Genomic DNA, 7,500 nt, shown 5'->3' on the forward strand with positions numbered 1-7,500 from the left:
AACTCCACTTGTTGTACTAGCAGGTACTCCCGCACCTGGCTACAGTGAACATTTCAGCTAAAAACAGGGTGTAAATGACGTCTTTTCAAGTCAACTTGGCATCTCAGGGCTTGTGGAGACTTGGATTATGCCAGGTGAGCAGTATCGAAGCATTTATTTATTTTTTCAGATTTTCTTTTTTTTTGTTAACGTCTTTGTTCATGGCCCCCTTCACACTCAGCAGACAGCTCTACCTGCCCGACGCGGCCGGTCTCCATTTCTCCAAACTGGGACCGTGCAGGCTGCATTCTACTGCATGTAGTACACTGACTGTATGCAAGTACCTCATAGGACCCCACTTCAAACAAACCCAACTATCCCTTTAAACGTTAAAATTGTCTGACTAAACTCCGGCTGGCACCCCAACAACCTATATAGGCAATCCACTACAGAAAATTGGCTGTTGCTGAGAGAGAGAGAAAAACTAAAGAAAAAAGAAAAAAGAAAAGAAAAGAAAAAAAAAAAGACTGAAAAAACTGTTTCTGAAAAGGTGTGACACGCTGTATTCAATTACTAGTGTTTACACCTTCTTCCAGCTGTGTTCTAGCCTCATTTGTTCTGGGGCCACGCTCGGGACACATACACTATTTCTCATTGCTGTTGCCGGCCCGGCCCGCACTGTAGCTATAGTGCAGCCCACTTAATTCACATAAAGTACTGTAAGTCATTTTGTTCTGGAACCAGCCCTTCTAGCTGCCTGCACCCCCTGTCCCTCTCTCTCTCTGCTCTCCGTAGATTCCTTCTCCTCTGGCTCTCTCTCTTTAGCTGTGACCAGCAGCTCTATAACATCTATAAATCACTCTGTTGGTCGGTCGGTCGGTCGCTGTTGGTCGGTCCACAAAAAGTTCAGCACCCTTTAGCGGGCACAGTTTTTGCCCTAGGAGTCTGAAATTTGGCATGGAGGTCAAGTGTGTGTGTGTAAAAGTGTAGGTTTGTGTTGATGCCAATTTGAAATTTGGCATGGAGGTCAAGTGTGGGTGTGTAAAGGTGTATGTTTGTGTTCCTGCCAGTTGGCTAAAAGGGGGGCAGTGTGTGTGTGTGTGTGTGTGTGTGTGTGTGTGTGTGAGAGAGAGAGAGTGAAGGCGTGTGTTTGTGTTCATGCCAATTGGCTAAAAGGGGATGGGGGGGGGGGGGGGGGGGGGGGAATTTCGAAATTCAGGAGGGCAGGGGCAGAGGGCTGAAATTTGGCATGGAGGTCAAGTGTGTGTGTGTTGTGTGTTCGTGTTCATGCCAATTGGTCAAAATGGGGTGGTGCCGTGGTGGGGGGCAAATTTTGAAATGCAGGATGCCAGACGCAGAGTATGGTGGGCTGCCACTACAGTACCATCCTGCATTTCGGAAATTCGCACATGTGGTCGCAGGCAGCTATTGCGAATTCGTGCTTGTTTCATGTCAAGCTCCCCCCCTCCACTCATCCCTCTCCCACAGACGACGTTTTTTTTTACTCCCTGCGTATTTTGACTTCTTGTTTTCCGTCAGGCTCCTGTTCTGTCCGAGTTGTCATTTGACGGTCCACTCCTCTTCCCCTTCAGCCCCTACAAGTGAGTAAAAGTTATTTTCACCCCTCCCTCCTTGCTCTTCTGCGGTGGCCGTGAAGTGCAAATCACAATGCCAAATAGAGAGCCGCAGTAACGAGTCCGGAAATCATCGATGCTAACAGCCCTGGTTCTTCACAGTTTTCGCCTATGGGAGTTTTGAATGGGTTTTTGGCGCGATGCTTCTAATAATCTCTCTGGGCGACGCTGGTTTAATCAAACGCGAACCAGTGTTTAGTAACATCATCTTCACACATGAAGACCACTTTTATGAGTTTTGAAGCTTTTATGTGCCGTTAAAAGGGTGGCTAGCTAGCAAACGGCTAAATGAGACTACACTGTTGAGTCGATGGAGATATATACGTCAATAACGTCACCACTCAAAGGACGAACACGGAAATTCTCTTTCCTTCACCTGGTTCAGCCCCGTTCAGCCCGGGGTAATCAGTGCACACATCAACAACAGTCCAGGTTGAGTGCTGACGTGACGTGGAAGCCTATGCGACAGTGTGTAGTTCTGGATTAGCTTAGCTCGAGCTTTTTACATCTAGGGCTCGTATTTACGCTACAAAACTCATGAAAGTGGTCCTCATGTGTGAAGATATTAAGTGTGAAGATTATCCCGCTGAACCTTGGTTCGCGTTTGATTAAACTTGCGTTGCCCACAGACATTATTTGAAGCATCGCGCCAAAAACCCATTCAAAAATCCCATAGGCAGAAACAGTGAAGAACCAGGAAGTTCGGGACTTCCGCATTCAGCCTACAAAAATACGTCATCCCTGCGGCTCTCTATAGGAAAACACAACAACAAATAAAAATATAGCCGCAAGCGGCGATGACGGGGTCCAAGCAAGGTCAGTAAGGATGTAGTGGTCAGTAAAGGGTGATGGGGTCAGTCAGGGTGTTGTGGTCACATAAGTACTTGTGACTTGAAGTAGTACTTGGATAGAAAGCAGTTTTTGTGTACAATTTCCCTTTAAGTATCTGGACAGAAAGTGGTATTTGGGTAGAACATACTGTAAATACGACAAGTACTTCTCTGGCTCTGCAGATACATATAAGATGGTCTACAAAGTTAAACACAACAGTCTGGATAGCTCACTTGGTAAAACTCATGACTTATGCTAACTAAAGACCATTGCGGCTCAAAGTTCAAACCCCACGTGGGATGAACAACTTTCAACTTCAGACAGGTAAGTCAGTAACAGTAATTAAAACCCCACATGTTGCCTCCTTATTTTGCGGTGTTTCATGAACTTTTTCAATATCTTGGAAATGTTAGCTCGAGATGGCTGCGTTCAAGAACGTGTTTTGCAACAGGAGAGGTTAGTTCTTGTCTCATGATGGAGCTTTTGTGTTCTGAAATCAGAATTTTCAGTTGTCATTGTGTCTTTCCCACACACACATCAAACCATAGGGCGTAGTGGCGTCCACTAGAGAAGGTTGATGGGTTTTATCCCTGAAATTGCTTTTGGTGACTATAGCCAGCCAGCACCCTGCATGGCAGCTTGTTATGCAGTCCATTTACCATTAAGGACATTTTTGTATTACACACATAATGCACCACTTTCCATTAAAAGTCTGCCCTGAATGGAGGTGTTTGAACTAATTGGTGTGGGTTGTGCTGTTACAATGAGCACATGAGTGACAAGGATAATTCAGATTGAATTCTCTTTTTGGACCTTTCCCATCTGAAGACACAGTAATGTATTGGAATGTTTTTCCTCTCATATATCTGAAAGAAGGCTCCCAGCAAACACAATTACATCATGATGATGTTCTGATATCATCTTTCAGTGACGTCCAGGACTAGGTCAAATCACAGCCGATTTGGGGATCATTTAGACATCTACACAGGAATGTCAAGATGACGTCAAAATATGACGTTACCATGAATAGGCATATTCAGTTATTCTGCTATGTACACAGTGTGTATTCAGCAGCTTTATACATAATTATATCCAGATTAACCTTTATTCTACATTTTCAAAAAATAAAAAAGTTACCTGGCTGTGGTTTGAACCCAGGACCTCCAGCTTTGGTGTCTGCTACTTTACCCCTAGACCATCCTTCCACAGCAATGACAAGGCACGGATGTAACCTTATTATGGCATAAACTTGTTTTTATTAAAACGTGGGTGTCAAGTCTTTGTGGATCGGGCATTACTGTGTGACATCTAAACCAACTATGTATTATGCTACAGCAGATGCAGAACTCCAAAACACATTAACCCCACCCAAAATGCTACATTCCAACTTCCAGTAGTAGTAGTAGTAGTAGTAGTAGTAATAATAGTAGCAGAAGTAGTAATAGTAGTAGTAGTAGTGTTGGTAGTAGTGGGAGTGGTAGCAGTAGTAGCAGCAGTAGTTGTAATTGACCGGTTAATGAGTTGTGGGCAATTTAGTGTTGGCGTGTGTTTCATTAAAAGTTTCGAGATTTATCATTTCAAAACGGTTTCACGTATCCAAAATCCTTTAATAACTTTAGGTCGGGGTAGTCTATAGATGACCCAGAAAAAGTTTTGTGTGATTTGGCCAAACGGTCTAAGAGGAGCTCGCAAAAGTAGGTTTTTGATCAAATTCAAAATGGCGGAAAATCTAACAGACAGAAATGGGCGTGGCCTAGTAGGTTAGATGCACGATGCTCCAGGGAAACCGGTAGATGTGGAATTTTGATTCTACGGCTCGTGGTTCAGAAGTTATTGACCGACAAACGTGAAATTGGCTGTTATAGCGCCACCGTCTGGTGGATTGGTGTAATTTTTTTACTCTGAGTAGTGGGTGATGTCGTGAACCTGTGTGGAAAGTTTGGGTGATGGGGGGTGTATGGTTTCTGACATCCACACACTTTTAGGGCAGGAAAAGAACAAAAGCAAATACACAAAAGTTTAGACATTTATAATTTCAAAACGGTTTCACGTATCCAAAATCCTTTAATAACTTTGGGTCGGGGTAGTCCATAGATGACCCAGAATAATTCCTATGTGATTTGGCCAAACGGTCTAGGAGGAGTTCGCAAAAGTAGGTTTTTGATAAAATTCAAAATGGCGGAAAATCTAGGCACACGCAAATGGGCGGGGCCTAGATGGATAGTATTGATCCAAGGAATCCCTGAGAAGTGAAATTTTTAGTATAGGACACACGGTTCAGAAGATATGGACCATAACGCGAAATGGTCTGTTATAGCGCCACCATCTGGCCGATATGGGTCATTTTTTGTTTCTGAGTAGTGAGGCACATTTACAATCTATGTGCCCAGTCTGGCTATGCTGAGCCTTACAGTTTCTGCTGTACATACAGTTTTACCGGAGAAGAAGAAAAAAAAAAAAAATCGGAACAGATACAATAGGGATCCACGCACTTCGTGCTTGGACCCCTAAAAACACAACGCCAAATAGGAAAACACAACAACAAATCAAAGAACGCAACGACAAATAGAAATCAAATTAACAAAAGAGAAAACGTGACACCAAATTGGAAATCACAACGGCAAAACAGAAACCACAAACGCAAAGCAGAAAACACAACCTTAACTCCTACTGGAAAAGGTATCCAGCTCAACTTTTGAAAGTGTTTCGTTAGTTGCCGTTGTGTTTTTTTGACTTGTCGTTGCGTTTTCCTATTTGTCGTTGTGATTTGCCCTTCACGGCCACCGTACTCTCCGCACTTCTTCCTCATCCGTCAGAAATCACAATCAGGCTCACCTTTGATCTCTCTCCCTGGGAGCCCTTCACCCCGTCGCAGCAGTCAAGCGTTTCATTTTTGTTGTGCGACAATTCAAGAAGAAGAAGGAACAAAAAAAACACCCTACGTGCCGCCAGCCAACACGGCTGTTTGAAATTGGAAGGAGTCGCCCAGGCAGTGCGGAAGAGAAGAAAGGCTAATTTGAGCTCAATTCATCACGGCGAGATTGCCCCGCATTTATTGATAATTGCTTTTTTCCGTTTAAAGGGATGGCGTTTAAAACGTCAATCGTGTAAACACACGGGGAGATGCAGCTGCTGCCGCAATTAACTTCTTACTTTCCCTAATGAATGGAGTCATCCGCCAGCAGATCTCGCCACTTCCTTTCAAACGCCGAGCCTGCATTCTGCCAGGGGAAGACAGGCGGTCCGTGTGGAGCAAAATGGGGGCTATCTATAACCAGAGCCAAAGAGCCACATTCACCGGCCCTGCTTGGTGCCACGGCGTCAGGATCCCGCCAAACAAGAGAGGCCCTTAACCCACCGCTGTGTGACAACTTCCTGAGCACGACTTTCCACAAGTGTGTTTTTTACAGGCGGGCGTGGGCGGGGCCTCCGCACGCCTCCCGCCTGGCATCTTTTCTTCCCGCTGCACGGAGAGCTTCTGCACCCCCGCATCTCCCAAAACACACCACCGACCGACGCTCGTCAGAAGCCTTCAAAATGGACGGCGGGCAGAGTTTTGCTGTTGGCAGACAGCTGAGAGAGAGAAAGAGAGAGAGAGAGAGAGAGAGAGAGAGAGAGAGAGGGGGGGAGAGAGACAGAGTGGAGTGAGAGAGAGTGAATAGCTGTCTCCTGTTGGAATAAGATGTGTCTGGCTAGCCCGATGGTGAATGACAGCCTGTTGAGAAGGGAGCGCGAGCTTAGGCTAAATCTTTGGGTCTATCGATCGGAGGCTATTGATCGCTTCTCTCTCTCTTTTTAACCACATGGAGACTGGCAGACGGAGAGGCAGGTGTGGAGATGACCAGATAGATCAGATCCATGACAAAATGCCAATCATGCTCCCTTTCTCCGGCCCTGGCATCGATCAGGCAGAGGCGCTCGTTCTGCGGCGTCGGCGACGTTATTGACGAGCGACGGCTTTAGATGAGCCGTGGTGAAGAAAAGGTTGGGTGAGCTGCCTGTTACCACCAGACATGAAGAGGTGATCATCACAAGTAGGGACGATGGGACGATGTATTCAATATATCGCAATACAGAGGTGTGCGTATCGTGGGTCAGAAAAATGAATCGCGATATTAGCTCCATTTTTATTCTGCTGTTGTAATGACAAATGAGATGGCTTCCCATTACAATTTCACAAGCTATCTGATCCAAATTATATTATTTACATTTTAAAATTGTCTAGCAAGCCAATGGGCGTGGATTAGCGGACAGCCGCCCCGGCTGTAGCTCAGGAGGTAGAGCGGGTCGTCCACTAATCGCTTTGGATAAAAGAGGTCGGTGGTTCGATTCCCGGCTCCTCCAGTCTGCATGTCGAAGTGTCCTTGGGCAAGACACTGAACCCCAAATTGCTCCCGTTGGTGTGCCAGCACCCTGCGTGGTAACCTGCCACCATCGGTGTGTGAATGGGTGAATGTACCTACTGACTGTAAAGCGCTTTGGATAAAAGCGCTATATAAATGCAGGCCATTTACCATTTACCAATGGCATCGCAAGAAAGATATTGATTCATAATTATGGTGAGATAAGCATATCGTCCCATCCATAATCATAAGGCACCTCCTCTACCAACATAAACAAAACAAAAATCTATGAACTTACAGAAACCCATTCATTCAAGTATCGTCATATACCTTACACCAGTTTGATATGACTTTACCATGAAATGTATCTCATAAAGAAGAAAAATGTATCCCATAAAAATGTATGCCAGTCTACAAAGTTGGTGCTCTACTGCAAATATTGGTAAACCCCATTAAAGTGGCCTCAACCTACACTAAATCACTGCTTATTAGTCTATTGATTGTTTGTAAGAGCACTCTGGCTGCTCTCTACATATTCTCTATGGTTGAGGAGGACCATAACAATGTAAGCGCATTATTCCCTCCTGTTTGTTTTGCTATTTTGGGATCTGTAGCCTATTTTCCCCTCATTAAAAAAACAATCAATATGCACACTGCTGCACAGACGAAGTGTCTGTACTGTTTATAGAGTATTACCGGTATATGTACAGTAT

The sequence above is a fragment of the Poromitra crassiceps genome, assembly GCF_964638095.1.
Source record: "Poromitra crassiceps genome assembly, chromosome: 23".
Taxonomy (NCBI): Eukaryota; Metazoa; Chordata; class Actinopteri; order Beryciformes; family Melamphaidae; genus Poromitra; species Poromitra crassiceps.